Source organism: Peromyscus californicus, unplaced genomic scaffold (genome assembly GCF_007827085.1).
Source record: "Peromyscus californicus insignis strain IS unplaced genomic scaffold, ASM782708v3 Scaffold_19__1_contigs__length_69161282, whole genome shotgun sequence".
NCBI lineage: Eukaryota > Metazoa > Chordata > Mammalia > Rodentia > Cricetidae > Peromyscus > Peromyscus californicus.
In genome coordinates this window covers 43,525,470-43,541,392 of record NW_026294491.1, presented here as the reverse complement: position 1 = coordinate 43,541,392, position 15,923 = coordinate 43,525,470, and the positions used below count along the sequence as shown (strand labels likewise).

The 15,923-nt window shown below is 43.5% G+C and overlaps 1 protein-coding gene and 1 long non-coding RNA gene across 2 annotated transcripts in view; one reads left to right on the top strand and one right to left on the bottom strand.

Annotated features, from left to right (window-relative positions):
* Ptp4a1 (protein tyrosine phosphatase 4A1) overlaps nt 1-11,735 on the bottom strand; it is a 32,478-nt gene extending 20,743 nt beyond the window's left edge. The window contains exon 1 of the mRNA XM_052745241.1: nt 11,615-11,735. The gene's annotated coding sequence lies outside the window, so the exon portion shown is untranslated. The remainder of the gene's footprint in view (nt 1-11,614) is intronic.
* Nucleotides 11,736-11,801: 66 nt separating this feature from the next.
* LOC128114885 (uncharacterized) lies at nt 11,802-13,481 on the top strand. The gene is made up of 2 exons (XR_008219930.1): nt 11,802-11,915; nt 13,204-13,481. It is a non-coding gene; the product is annotated as an uncharacterized LOC128114885 (long non-coding RNA).
* Nucleotides 13,482-15,923: the final 2,442 nt, after the last annotated feature.

Here is a 15,923-nt window from a genome sequence, read left to right as displayed (position 1 = left end):
ACTCACCAAGATCTGCCTGCCTCTGCCTCTGGTCTGCTGCAATTAAAGGTGGGCACAACCATAGTGGGCCTTATTCTTCATTACAACCCTGTCCCCCAAAACAAGGTTTCTCTGTGAAGCCCTGGCTGTCCTTGAACTCGATCTGTAGACTAGGCTAGTCTCAAATTCAGATATCTGTCTGTTTCCGAGGGCTGGCTGGTATTAAAGTCATGCACTACCAGGATCAGCTGGATATTTGCATAATCTTAAAGTATTATTCTAGAGACAATTATTAATGGCAAAGAAAAAATAATTATTTTAGAGAATGAAGATTTGGTAGTTACTATTTTAACAAAAAGGCCAAAGCATTTTCAGTAATGGGAGAAATATATCAAGTGTCTCCTGATCAGGAGAAGAAATAATTTTAGGGACATTCCTGGCAGATATGTATAACCTGACTCTAATCATGAGAATGTATCAGAAAAACATAAGCTAATGGACCTTGCAATTAGCGTGTACTAATCAGAAACATCAAGATAATAGATAGTAAATACTGAACTACTGAGCCAGGCATGGTGAGACATGCCTATAATCCCAGCACTTGGCAGGTAGACACCAGAGAATCAAGTTCAAGGTCACCCTTGGCTACATAGGAAGTTCGAACTAGCTTAGTCTACAAGAGAGAAGATCAGTTTTTTTTTTTTTTTTTTTTTTTTTTTTTGTTGTTGTTTTTTTAAGAGAATGTTTTTCTGTGTAACAGCCCTAGCTGTCCTGGAACTGGCTCTGTAGACCAGGCTGGCCTAGAACACACAGAGGTTCACCTGCCTCTGCTGGGATTACAGGTGTGTGCCACCACCACCTGGCCTGAGTGAGGACCAGTCTTAAAACAACCAGACAAACAGAAGACGGAACTACTGTTGATGAAAGTACAGATGAATTTCCAAGTTGATCCAGAATTATCTTTTTCTATAAAAACATTACTTGGAAAATTGTGGAGATCACATGACTGTGGATGAGCAGATAGAGTTATACTGTTTTCTTTTTTTAGGTTTTTCGAGACAGGGTTTCTCTGTGCAGCTTTGCGCCTTTCCTGGATCTCGCTCTGTAGACCAGGCTGGCCTCGAACTCACAAAGATCCGCCTGCCTCTGCCTCCCGAGTGCTGGGATTAAAGGCATGTGCCACCACCGCCCGGCATACTGTTTTCTTGATTTTCATAGTTTTACTGCAGTTAGACAACAAAATGTTCTCACTTCCACTTTGAGGGTTATGGGCCTTTCAGGACACTAAATGGTCCAAATCACAGCTGTCACTTACTTGTGACTGGTTAAGTGGACATGATAATGTATCATATAGAAATAGAGATGCATGAAACATATAGCAGGAAGCTACTAACTGGGGAAACTAGGTGAAAAGTATGTGGAAATCATTTGTATTTTTCTTTTTTGGTACTTTTTCCCCCAAGACAAGGTTTCTCTGTGTAGCTTTGCGCCTTTCCTGGAACTCACGTGGTAGCCCAGGCTGGCCTTGAACTCACAGAGATCCGCCTGGCTCTGCCTCCCAAGTGCCGGGATTAAAGGCGTGCGCCACCACCACCCGGCAAGAGTGGATTTTTAGTGGGAACATTAGACTGTAAACAAGGACCCAACTATTTTAACATTACAATTATATCCTGTAATAAATTCCAAGAAGTAAACACAGTATGTTAGGATGAAAGGCAATAAAAAGACTTCCAGTAGGAGTCTCATTACTTTTAACACCCAAGTAATCAGAAAAGAGAGTGAGACTGGGGGGGTCCTCTGAGATGTGAAACTTGTACTTTATGAAGGATGCTCTTGGGCTAGTGGAGACTATAGCTACCCTAGCATAGGAACAATTCTCTCATTCATTTACTTTGAGAGAGGATCTCCAGCTTAGGCTGGCCTCTAACCTCCTATGTAGCCAAGGATAACATTGAACTCCTGATGGTCCTGCATTCATGTTCCCAGTGCTGTGCCACTGTATTTGGTTTTATGAGTTGCTGAAGACTGAACCCAGGGAGGTAGAGGCAGGAGGATCAAAGTCATCCTCAACTCCTCTGAGAATTTATTTGGTAAAGAGTGGAAGCATTTCTAAGTAACAGGAATAATCAACAAGTATTGGAGTTTAGTTGTTACTCGTTTGAAGTTAAGAATTGCCTTTCTGAGGGCTTCTAGTTGTTCAATTAAGTCTAGAGTCAGGTCAGCAACCTCAAGGTGACATGTGAGAGGTGGCTAGCAATAAAAATCCTAGTTTTTGGACGCTGACACTAGTGCTGGGTTCCTTTGCATCTTGAATTGGAACCTACCAGTACAAATCAAAAGACTGCAAAAATTGCAAATCTGAAAAATTGTCGAAAGCAAATTGATGATTAAGTGGGTCTAGGCTAATGAGCCGGGAGGCAGAGGGACTAATGGATCGAGAGCTGCTCTGAGTGTGTAGGATGTGCTGTCGGGTTTTTTGAAATTGTGTGGACCCAGGTCAAGTTTCTTGCTCTCAGGATGTGGCACACTGTTCACCCACTGTTGACTGGTTTCTTTTTTATTCCTTTTTAATGCCTATTTCAGTACTTTCATTTCTTAGCACTTTTGGTGTGCTTGCTGTATATCCTTGTTTGGAATATGTTTTCAAAATTACATAGATGGTGTTGTGATAAGAGACTTGTTTTGTATTTAATGTCTTTATTTTTTCTTTTTCTTCCTTCCTTTCTTCCTTTCTTTCTTTCTTTCTTTTTTTTTTTTTTTTTTAGACAGGGTCTTTCTATTGTGTAACTCTGGCTGTTGTAGAACTTGCTGTGAAGACCAGGCTGGCTTCAAACTCTCAGAGAACCACCTGCCTCTGTCTTCCAAGTACTGGAATTACAAGTGTGTGACTAGGCCTAGCAATTTCAGATGCATGACTGGATTTTGAAAAACGTGTGAGCCTTGTTTCCTGCTTCTTCCAATTGCTCGATGGTTGGTAGCTCAAGGAGGAAGCACATGCACATTTTTTTTTTCCGTTTTTTTTGAGACAGGGTTTCTCTGTGTAGCTTTGGTGCCTGTCCTGGAGCTCGCTCTGTAGACCAGGCTGGCCTTGAACTCACAGAGATCTGCCTGGCTCTGCCTCCCGAGTGCTGGGATTAAAGGCATGCACCACCACCGCCCTGTGGTTGGTTGGTTTTTTGAGACAGGGTTTCTCTGTGTAGTCCTGGCTGTCCTGGAACTCACTCTGTAGCCCAGGCTGGCCTCAAACTCACAAGAGATTTGCCTGCCTCTGCCTCCCAAGTGCTGGGATTAAAGGCATGCGTCACCACTGGCCGGCACACATGCACATTTTATTCATCCACTCCCTTCATGGACATAAGATTTCTCCAACTTCTACTGCCATCTTCAAGAAAAGAAAAAGTTATGCATGGTGGTCTACACCCTTCATCTCAGCACTTAATAGGTAGAGGCAAGAGGATCTCTGTGATTTGAGGATAGCCTGCTTTACATAGTGAGTTCCAGGACAGCCAGGGTTCCATAGAGAGACCTGGTCTCAAAACATAAAAAAACAACCCCCCCCCCAAATCCTTAAGAGTCACATTGAGAGAACACAGATTCAATGTCTGCGAAACGTCTTTTGGGAACAAACAGCAGAGGAACAGTATATATATATACACACACACACACACACACACACACACACACACACACACACACACATATACATACATATATATATATAATAGCTAGGTTGATATAGCAAGAAATTCTATATTGTTTTCTAGAAGGTTGTGTGAATGTACCCTCCTATCAACAGGTGTGACTCTTCTGTATCTTCTTTCTCCAATACTTGGCATTATTCAATGCCTTAACCGTTTACCAGCAATACCTATAAATCTTGTGTCCCTGTAATTACGGATGAGTTTGAACTTTCCTTCATGTGTATATTTGCTGACCCTTTGAATTTCTTCAGAACTTTCCCTATTCATGTTCTTTCACCATTCTCTTTGTGATTTCCTGGTTCTTGTTGACTTGTAGCAGTTCCTTGCAACCCACAGAGCAGAGCAGCGATCCGACATGAAGGCAGTGATTGCCATAGTTGTTAGAAAAGGAGTGAAATCCTCACAGATACATAGGTGGTTACAGCTGCAGTGGGAAGTGAAATTCTTCAAGTTACGTAGTGGGTCAGTGATAGTCATCGACTCATTCCTTGTTTCGTCGTAAATCTTGTGTGGTCTTTGATTTTAAAAAGGTTCTACATGCTAGAATGTGCTCTCCTCGAAGTCTGTTCTTCTCATAGAGAGGTCCACATAGCAGGGACACTCGCTTCTCAGAGAACACATGGGGGGGGAAATCCACTGGCACTTCAGATGTCTGGGCTCAAAGTTCTGGGAAAGGGGCTCAGGGGTTGGGTGTATTTAGCTTCTCAGATAATTCTGGACAGCAAAAGTTTTTTAATTAAGGGAAATATTCTTCTTCTTCTTCTTCTTCTTCTTCTTCTTCTTCTTCTTCTTCTTCTTCTTCTTCTTCTTCTTCTTCTTCTTCTTTTTTTGGTTTTTCGAGATAGGGTTTCTCTGTGCAGCTTTGCGACTTTCCTGGATCTCATTCTGTAGCCCAAGCTGGCCTCAAACTCACAAAGATCCGCCTGTCTCTGCCTCCCGAGTTGGGATTAAAGATGTGCACCACCACCGCCTGGCAGGGGAAATATTCTTTAGCATATTTTTATGCTATCTAAAAAATAGTACTGTTGAGCTACCTTCCAAATATGTTCTCCATCTTTTATTTCTTATTTGTGTTTTTTAGATACAGAGTCTCACATAATCCAGGCTGGTCTTTCACTGTGTAGCTGAGATTGACCTTGAATTACTGTTCCTCCTGCCGGGCCCAAAGGTGTGTGCCACCACATCAGCTCTTCATTTTTTTTACCCCATGCTGTATCTTGGTATCTGCAGTATTTTATCTGTCTGAACCAAATTTCAAAATCCTATTTATTATTTATGTTTATGCAACACTACCCTTAAATATGTGTTTAGCATATGTAATTTCATCACTAGGTATCTTCAATTGAAGGTTTAACCCAATTCCTGTTGCATTATAATGGAATATGTGACATCCATCTTTTATAATTCAATTTCTAAACTATTCAGCTTCAGTTTTTTTTTTTCATGTCTGTCCATTTTCATGGAGACTAGAAACCAATTAACATTGGTATTTGAAGGGTTTCAAAACAACTTCTCAAAGCTTTGAAGCTAGAGGAGCTACAGGAACAGTCCTACATTTCCATCTCTGATTTGGGCCTCTGACAAGAAACCTTGGAAACACCCTCTTTAGAACAACCTGCCATTTCCGACCAGCGAACACCCCAGTTCAGATTCCAGAGAACTTTACAGGTGATGATTAAGTGCTTGAAAATTTGCATGTGTGTTTGTCAGCAAACTTCGAAATTTCCCCTCTATTTTGCAAAAGTTCTGCAGAGATAATTTCTATTTCTATTCCACTAATCTCTGTTTAGCTGAATAAGGCTAGTTCTGACGGAAGTGAAGTTTATCCATGACATCATAGCTGCTTTCCCCTTTGGACAGTCCTTTGTCTGGGCCTGCCTGTACCCCAATGGCTGTACCACTGCTCCCTCATGGCAGTTAAGCCTCCTTCTCAGATTCTTGACTGCTGAAATGTCCTCAAAGTGCAGAAAGGTCGGGATGCTCAGTCCTTGTCCTTTTCTCCTTTCTAAACAACCAATATCGAGGGTCCTTATCCCCTCAGGGCTTTCATCCACAGACAGATATGTTAACGGATTTTGGCAGAATTGACCTTCACTTTCAATGAAAAGGAAGTGAACTCCATCAGGTTTCAAGTCCTCTGGTTGAAGGTGGATTAGCTTTGGAGCCCAACCATTGGCTCTATTCTTTGGAGGTGGGGAGATCCTTTAAGGCAGTGGCTTTTCACCTGGAGATCACTGAAAACAGCATGTCAAGATCCCAGTCCCAGAGATGCTGATCTCATCAGCCTGAGCCTGCAAGTCATCATCTTCGTCATGGCCGACCTAGTCGTCACCAAATAAAACACCAGGTAGTAGTTGACCCAAGATACTAGCTTCTTAGTTCCCAAAGCATTTGGGACAAAGAGACACATTGAGGAGAGAAAAAGGAGGGCCGTGGAAGCATTTCCTATTAACTAGAACCCCGTGAGCGGGTGTGCAGTGCTTGGAGGAGACTTTTTGCTTTGGGGTGGTTTAGGGCAAATTTCAGGTTACAACAAGGCTCTTAGATGCTAAGACTGTCAAATAGTTATATAAACATTGCTTGTTTTCTGAGGGGAATGGATCTAGAATTCCCTCAGATACTAACGTCTGGATGTGCAAGGCTTGTTAAGAATGGTGCATTTGGACCGGGTGGTGGTGGCACACCCCTTTAATCCCAGCACTCGGAGGCAGAGCCAGGCGGATCTCCGTGAGTTTGAGGCCAGGCGTAGTCTACAGAGTGAGTTCCAGTTCCAGGACAGGTTACACAGAGAAACCCTGTCTCAAAAAAAAAAAAACAATAAATGAATGAATGAATGAATGAATGGTGCATTTGTGTAGCACCTTCACAGACCATCCTGCACACTTTAGGGAACCTTTAGCATGCTTAATCCAATGTAACAGCTCCTCTGTAAACAGCTGCTATGCTGATGATTGAGGGAATATGGACAAGAAAAATGTTTTGTATATATTTCAATACAGATATATCCCCCCCCCCAAGTTTTTTTTTTTTTTTTTTTTTGTTTTTCGAGACAGGGTTTCTCTGTGTAGCTTTGCGCCTTTCCTGGAACTCACTTGGTAGCCCAGACTGGCCTCGAACTCACAGAGATCCGCCTGGCTCTGCCTCCCGAGTGCTGGGATTAAAGGCGTGCGCCACCACCGCCCGGCATCCCCCAAGTTTGTATCCATGATTGGCTGAATTGATGGATGCAGAATCCTTCTACGGAAGGTTGACTGTACTGAAAAGCCACAAACAGGAAATGATAATCAGGCTTGCCTTTCCTTATAGTGGTGTTTCTTTTCTTTTTCTTTCTTTCTTTCTTTTTTTTTCCGGAGCTGAGGACCAAACCCAGGGCCTTGTACTTGCTATGCAAGCGCTCTACCATTGAGCTAAATCCCCAACCCCATGGTGTTTCTTTTCTATAAAGTAGGAATTGCTTCTGCACATTTATTGTTCCTGAGATTGAAACTCAATGAATATTAATGTTACAGAGGAGACTGTGAACGATTCATCAGTCTGGGTTAAATTATAGACAAAATAAGGAGGGTTTATTTTCTAGGAGGTCCCTGGGATATTTTTACCATGGTTATTTTAATCCACTCCTTTTCTATCATCCACCCTTTGTGGCCGGCAGAACAAGAACCAGCCAAACAGTGACAGCGTGACCTGTGCCCCAGATAAACATGGCTGTTGACTTTCAACTAGTCCAAGTGTTGTGGAGGGCTATCGGCTTTCTGATCTTTGGTACACGTAGGCAGGCTCATTGTGCCTGATTCATTTGAGGCTATTATGTTTTTGTGTTGCTCTAGGGATCATATTGTTAAAAACATTTCTATTTTTATTTGTCGTCACATTCAGTGTACCTTAATAATGGCAAACAGATAATTGAAAAATGCCACCGATGTTAGTTATAAACACAATTTCCTTACCATTTAATTAAGAAAGACAACAAGAAAGCCACGTTATTATTCCAGTTTTTTGGGGTTTTTTTTGGTTTTTCGAGACAGGGTTTCTCTGTGTAGCTTTGCGCCTTTCCTGGAACTCACTTGGTAGTCCAGGCTGGCTTTGAACTCAGAGATCCGCCTGCCTCTGCCTCCCGAGTGCCGGGATTAAAGGCGTGCACCACCACTGCCCGGCTTTATTCCGGTTTTAATGCTACCAAATCCTCTTTTACTCACAGGGACCATTGAAAAACTTGTAGCAATGTTATATATATAACTTTTTCTTTTCTTTTTTCTCTCTTTCTTTTTTTCTTTTTTCTTTTTTTTTCAACACAGGGTCTCTCTGTGGTTTTGGTGCCTGTCCTGGATCTCGCTCTGTAGACCAGACTGGCCTCGAACTCACAGAGATCTGCTTGGCTCTGCCTCCGAGTGCTGGGATTAAAGGCGTGTGCCACCACCACCCGGCTTTTTTGCTTTTTTTGAGACAAGTTCTCACCTTGTAGCATTGGCTGGCCTGGAACTTACTGTGTAGACCAGGCTGGCCTTGAACGCATAGATAACCACCTATCTTTGCCACCTCAATGCTGGGATTAAATACGTGTGCCACCACAGTCAAGCGTATATAAAAATGTTTTATAAGTACTGGGTATGTTGATTTAAACCAATCCCAGATTTTTTTTTTTTTTTGTCTTTGTTTTGGTTTTTTGAGACAGGGTTTCTCTGTGTTGCTTTGGTACCTGTCCTGGCGCCTGCTCTCTAGACCAGGCTGGTCTCGAACTCACAGAGATCTGCCTGCCTCTGCCCGTTCGACACCGCTGCCAGGCTTAAGCCAATCCCGGTTTTAAGAATGTGTGTTAGGGCGGCTCAAGTGTTATTCACTTCCAGTCGCTGTAGCAGTCACTTAGGTATAGAAATTTGGGGGCCAAATGCCCTCTGAAGACCACTTCCTCCCAGCTCTGAAGCTTGGGGTAGAAGAGAGCACACAGCGGCATGGAGACCCTTTGTCTCCTCTGTGTTTCCACTTCCACTGTCCTGACGTCAGCTCTGAAGTGCGGCGTTTTAGCAGAATTGCTTTGCTGACTGACCGGCATTCAGTTCATCCTGGACGGTGATGTCTTCATTTAAAAATGTTTGCTCACCCGGATGGTGGTGGCCCACGCCTTTAATCCCAGCACTCAGGAGACAGAGGCAGGCAGATCTCTGTGAGTTCAAGGCCAGCCTGGTCTACAGAGAAAGTTCCAGAAGAGCCAAGGCTACACAGAGAAACCCTGTCTCAAAAACAAAACAAAACAAAAACACTGAATTGTGATCCCCACACGTTTCTCAACACAGGTGCTCGTCAGTGTATTTAGGACAGGTTTTCCAGCTGCACAAGGTCATTTAAAATTCGAGTCCAGTTCCAGAACGTAAGACTCAGTGATTCTATCATGCTATTCTCCGTGAACCACACACTCCAGTCCATCAACCACACACAGATGAAAATGCTAAATAGCCTCAACTCAGCTCTAAGAAGAAACACACAAATTCCGTAGTTTTGTAAGTACAATTCCTTGAAAACCCTCAGTATGAGATTAAGACGCTATCCATGCCAAGACATATATTTTCCCGTCTTCTTTTTGATCTATTAAGTCCTTTAAAGCAGAAAATAAGGACAATTATTTTGATGCCTCTGTCTTTTTCGTTCGTGTCTCTCTTCCTTCTCCCCCTCCCCCCTTCCATTTCCTTTCTCCTTCCCTTTCAGGGTCTCACACTGATCCTGTTCCTTCCAGTGCTACACACAGCCCTGAGCCACTGTGTCTGTCCCTCTAGGTCAGTAGTTCCAGGATGGCAGCATTGGTGGTATCTTTCAGTTAACGCTTTGACACTCTCTGGTTCCACAGAGTCTAGGAGGCACAAATCAGGCATGCAATGTACTAATTATCACTTCATAACCAAGTATAACTTCATCATTAACAGAAAAAAATCTATTTTACATTTTTTCCCCTCAGTGAATTTGCTTTGGAGGCAGAGTCTTACTACGTAGCAAAAGCTGGCCTTGAATTGGAGATGTTCCTGTGTCCGCTCCATGAGTGCTAGGATTCCATGTCTATGCCACCAAGCCTGGTTCCAGTTTCACTCAGGGATTTTTAAAAAACATATTCACAAATTTCAGGAATTCAGATGTAGATATCTTTAATTAATTAATTAATTGTGTGTATGTGTGTGTCTGTGCACCGTCATGTCCTCGTCCAGTCCCCCCCCAACACACACTCATGCATGTGTGCCTCATGGGCATATGAAGTCGAAGGACCATTTGTGGGAGTCAGTTATCTACTTCCACAATGTGAGTCCTGGTGATCAAATTCAAGTCAAAGCTTGGCAGCTGCTGTGTGGTTCAGCAAGGGGCCATTTGTGTCCAGGTGCCGGACGGAGGCTTCCAGGTTACCTGGAGCATCTTGGACCATCCAGTTAAACTGTAGCCTTGGAAATGGAAAGCAGGCACACCTTTTCTGGATGCCTTCCAGTATCGCCCTATGAGTTCAATACTGAGCTTCTGGGCCCTTTTTCTCAGGCTGGCTTTGTCTGCAGCTCTGTCCCACGGCTCTCCTCTGACACGGCTCTGCTACCTCTGCTTCACCCTGGCAGAAATGTGCTGACTCCCGTAGATGAAAAAGAGTGTTAAGTAATTAACCTCGTGGCTGTTTTAATGATTGTGTTTCATTATTACATCATTTTGCAGGGCTCCAGGTTGACTTCTCTCTGCCGTCTGTTTGGATTGATTTGCTCATTTTTAGGACTCCATACCGTTGTTATCTTTGTGATATCTCAGGCAACATTTAATCTTCATGATGCTAATTTTCTTTTTGTCACAAAAAATGAAACATTGTTCATAGTCCAATAAAGGTACCAAAATAATGATGAACTGCCAGGTTACATAATAATTTATAATAACGAAACATCCTATTTCTCTTATAGTGAAATACTGACTTACTGGTCACGGCTGACTTTTTTTTTTTTTGGTCCCACAATGTAGGCTTTATATTTAAAAATCAATTAATTTTTAGACCTTTGACAGTTCCTGCAAACTCCTAATAAGTACATGTTTTTCTGACATAGGACGTGGGTGGCTGAGACGTTTCTCAGAAAAACTGAACCTAATACTCTGCTGTTATCATGACCTTAGGAAGCAACAACATGGGTAACTCAGCCTTGGTTCATTAAACATCTCATTTTCTGATTTTTATTTTATGCCAACAGGGTAGGCTGTTCAAATTAAGTTTAAGAATAGATGTAACAGACAAATGAGCTCATTAAATGGCTAGAATGCTTCTCCACAAAGGGAAAGAGGGGAGGAGAATTAGAGGAGAGAGAGGTAGAAAGGGAAGCTCAGGCTGTCAACAAAAAGGTGGAAGAGAGTCGAAAGAGGCCTCAGTGGAGAAGACACGGCCAATCTGGTCAAAACTTCTGCTTAAACGTTTGTCCAATGGTATTAACTTAACTGATGAAGGAAGTTCTAGACCTTCGTTCTAATCCAATATTTGTCTTGTAAGTAGATATTTTTATATATCATATGCTATGAAGAGACAAGTGAGATACTATTCTTTACAGCCTGGGAAATTCAAACTAGGGCCTCACAAATGCTAGGCAAGTCTCCCTCACCTAAACAAGTCTCCGGCCTTCTTTTATTTTGAATTTTGAGACAGGGTTTCACTAAATTGCCCCAGTTGCCCTTGAACTTGAAATCCTTCTGCCTCAACTTTCTTAGCTGAGATTACAAACCTGTAAACCACCAGGGCTGGCTTAATACTCTATTTTAAACTCTAGAAAGACTCGGTATCTGTCTGAAGTATATGAATGCTCTGTAAAGTTGTTGTATTTTTTTGTGATAAGTCAACCTATAGTCTAGCTATACATCCTCTGTAGGGCGAGCGTGCCAGTAAAGCGACCGGAGTGCTTTTAGGGTGGGAAGAAGGGAAAGGAGGGAGCCCCACCTACCTCTCACTGGCTGGCCTTCCTCCTCTGGTAGCCATGCTCCTGGCTGGGAAGGAGGGTGGGGAGAGATGCTGCAGGAGCCACAGCACAGCAAACAGCCTCGAGTGCAGTTGTTTCCCTTTCTGCCCCTGAGATCCTTTTCTAAATCCAGCAGACATCTGACTCCCGGTGTGATCATTACACTCCTGGTCAGAGCTGCAGCACACGAGCTGGCTGGCGCTGCTGCTGGGAACTGTGACTCACTCCTTCAGGTTCTCCCTGGTGCGGAAGGAGTCTCCGAAGGGGAAAAAGAGCAGTCTGTCAGGTGAGCTCATCACTGTCAGCATCACCAGCTTCCTGAGAGACCAGGCAGTGTAAGGGAAAAGAGCACCTGTCAGACTCCTGGAAAAATCACTGTCTCATGTGACCATGAGAAGGTTAGTAAAGCTCTGAGAGCCTCGGTTTTCTCAGTGAAAGGTAAAAAAATCAATCCCGAAGTAGCACTAAAACGGGTATGCCTAATGTATGGGCAATATTATGCAGTGGTTGGTTTGAAAATTAAACATCCCCAAAAGCCTCATGAGTTAAAGGCTGTGTCCCCCAACTGGTAGCACTCTAAAACTACTTATTTACTTCGACAGGGTCTTCACCTGTTTCTGCCTTCTGAGTGCTGGGATCAAAGCAGTACTCCACCATGCCTGGTGTCTGGCAGTAGTCTTTGGGGGTTGTGGAAACTTTAGGAGGTGGGGTTTTGTTGGAGGGAGTAAATTACTGGAGGCATGCCTCGGAAGGCTGACTCTTGCCTGCTCCCTTGTCTCTGGTTCCTGTCTGCATGAGATGAGACGTTGCTCACGCCCCACCACGGTCTTCTGCCCAAGTGTGTAGAGCCAAGGATCTGAACCAAAGCACCAGAAACCTCAAGCTAAAGCAATTCCTCTCTGAGATGTTTGTGCTGCTCATCCTGTCTGTTGTACATTCTGCATGTGCAGATCAAGACAAAGAGAAAAATTATGACACTGTATACATCATATAAGGCATTTAGATGTTTATAGTCTCTATACTTGAGGAAATACTGGACATGACTACAATATATCAGAAAAAGAAGGAATGACTGGTGAACTAGATGACTATTCACTAGACCATTTATTCACTTTTAAAAGTTTGTAGTTACTTCACTGCAAGTTGAAGTTCCTAGGATATATAAGACACATTGTCCTCAAAGAATTTGTTACTTAGAAGGAAGGATTGCACATAAACAAGGTTGGATGTAAAACACACACAGAGAAGAAATGCCATGGCCATTCAGAACAGACTGATCCTAGAGGAGGGCTTACTAGAAAGAAGGCAAGGCAAGCCAGTTTCAACATGTGTTGAGTCCTCATTATGAGACATCTCCAGAGATTTGCATGTTCAACAAGGACCTGCAGACAGAAGAGGCTGAGTCAAAGCACAGAGGCAGGAATCTGTAGATAAGGTGGGGGTAGAAACAAGGATCAAATAAGTGGAAGCCACATCCTAACAAAGATGGAAGTCATTTTTTAAGAAGTGCCCAAGTGTGACATCATGGGTATTCTCATACATAAAGCTAAAGCTTATTTTTTTTTCTCTTGCAGATAATTGATGCAATACATCCAATGGAAATCTTTAAGTTGATTAAAATTCTTCTGAGAATTTTTTTCCCCATTTGAAGATTCATGCATGGATCTTTTCTGTAGAATGAGATTAGTCTTTTTATCTAAAGAAGACCACAGAATCCTTCATTTTCTTTGTTTTTCTTTTACTCCTTCATCTTTCATCTTCAAAAATAAAATTTAACTTTGTAACAAGCTTATTTGGAACTGGAAGCTTTTAGAAAAAATGTTAATGTAATAAAATACAGTGACTGATGTTACTCTGTCAGACTGATTTACTGGTACCAAAGGAGGAATTTCAACAGCTGATAACTGAGGGAGACCATGGGGGAAATGTATCCCTAATCCTCTAAGTCACTAGCACTCAAACATGTCAGTTTCTGTCAGATGTGTTTGTGTGTGTCTCTCACATTCATGACCTCAACAGAGGATTTACTTGGAGCTATTTAAACATCAGAGAACTGAAAGGGCACCGGGAGCACTCACATTGCAAGAGGTATGGAAGGAAACGGAGCCCACACAGAATGAGGGGAGAGAGCGTGTGGACCTAGAAGTTCAAAAAGAGGAGGGGTCTATCTGTGCATCAGGAGGGCAAGGCACTGAGGAGAGGCAGCTGCCTGGAAGAGCTGCTTCCTCAGAAGGGCAGAGCCCTGTGGAGCTGGAATCCAGACTTGGATGATGCGGCTGTTCTGAGAACCATCATGCTGGCTGGCAGAGACAGGAGGAGATGGCAGCCAGGACTAACTGCTGGTGGAAACAACCGGAATTTGGGGAGTGGAGAGGTGACATCTGGGTGACACTTCCTGGGACAGTAGGCGCATCAGAGGGGAATTAGCCTGTTCTGTCTCTCTCCTGTTGCCTTCCGGTCTCTCACTAGTGTCCCCAGCCGACAGAAACTAGCCAAGGTCCTTATGGCAATGGCAGTGTGGCTGCAGATCTCGCCTCAGTATCTCCAGGCCCAGGATAGAGGGGTGGATAGAGCCTGAAAGTGTAACTAGCCAGCACCACATGTATACAATTCACCAGACTTACCTACCACGCAGTTTCAGACCCGAGTTTGAAGGTCTCTTTTAGAGGCTTTCGAGTAGGCCCAGAAACCTTCACTTTTGAAAATAGCATCAAATTGTTGTATCCAGAGTCCCCCAAAGACCACCAAGAGACCTAATCCGATGCAAAAGCACAGAGTCTTTGTATTGTTACAAGTTAACTCTGGACTCTCCGTCTGCCTGATGCAGCAGCAGAGCAGAAGAGACCCTGAGCAGCAATGGGGCAGGGTTTTTAAAGCAAGGGGGGCTTGGGGTCTACAGACTACATAGGAACAGACTCAGGATTGGTTTATGTGAATGGCAATCATGTTAGTAACTTTTAACTGGCTAGGGTTAGTTGGGGGTTACAGTTATCCATTTTGGGGCAGGCCTGGACAAGTCCCAGGCTTTGTCCTTGAGCTGCCATGGAGGCTGGCTGGCTTAGCACGTACTGACTGTGGGGGCTGACTCAGTGGCCCAGGCTTTGTCCTTGAGCAGCCATGGAGGCTGGCTGGCCTAGTACATACTGATTGTGAAGGCTGACTCAGTGGCCCAGGCTCTGTCCTTGACTTACACATGTAACTCTAAGTTGGTGAGAGGTCCCAGACAGTAAACAATTGGCTGAACCTTGAACAGTCAGAGTACGTGCAGAAAGGGAGCTACTGCAAGGACTATGTCTTTTGTTCACGGCTCTCCCAGAGACTGCTTGCTCAAGTCTCAGGAAACTGAAATGGAGGCCTGATCTCTGAGAGAAGACTGAGCAGCCTGTTATGGCATCTGCTCGGTCCTTTCAAAATAATCTGATGGTGTCTTCAAACACTCTTTCAGAAATGCTGGTTCTCTCTATCTCTGTCTTTCTGTCTCTCTTTGTGTGCGCATGTGCACGCAAGCATACATATATGTGTGTGTGTGTGTGTGTGTGTGTGTGTGTGTGTGTGTGCTGGCACCTGTGAACATGGAGGCCCAGTGCCTGGGAACATGGAGGCCGGAAGTTGACACTGGGTATCTCCCTCAATTTCTCTCCATTTTCTGAGGTTTGAGGGCAAGTTCTCTCCCTGAAGCCAAGGCCCACAGATTTACCCAGTTTTTCTAGCCACCTTGCCCGGTGGACCCGACTTACCCTCCTGTAGGCAGACTACTATGTGTGCTTGACTTTTATATGGGGGCCGAGTCTCTGAACCGGGTGTTTTCATCTCATTTGCCTGGTAAGCCTTTATCCCCTGAGCTGTCTTCCTAGTACTGATGTCTTTCAGCTGAGTCCCCGAATCAAGTTACAACAAGAGTTTAGGAAGAACCCAACACTAGCTCAAACAGCCCCAAGACAATTCACTTTAAAAATTTCCATTAAGACATGCTTAAAATGTGAACTCCAACACTCAGGAAGCAGAGGCAGGAAGGTTGTCACAGATTTGAGGGCAGCCTGATCTACATAGTCAGTTCCAGGACAGCCAGGGCTACATATCAAGACTGCTAAAAGTACACAACTTAAAAAATGTCCCCACAGCAGCTTCAAAACACTTGAACATTTTGACCCTCTTAATATCCAATATCTGTCACTTTCCCATTCATATACACTTACTAGAGTGATTTAGTACTAGGAAAAGTATTTAGCTTTCACAAGAACTTGTATGCTTTCCTTTATCAGTGCAAAATAAAAGAATACATTGATTTCTATTT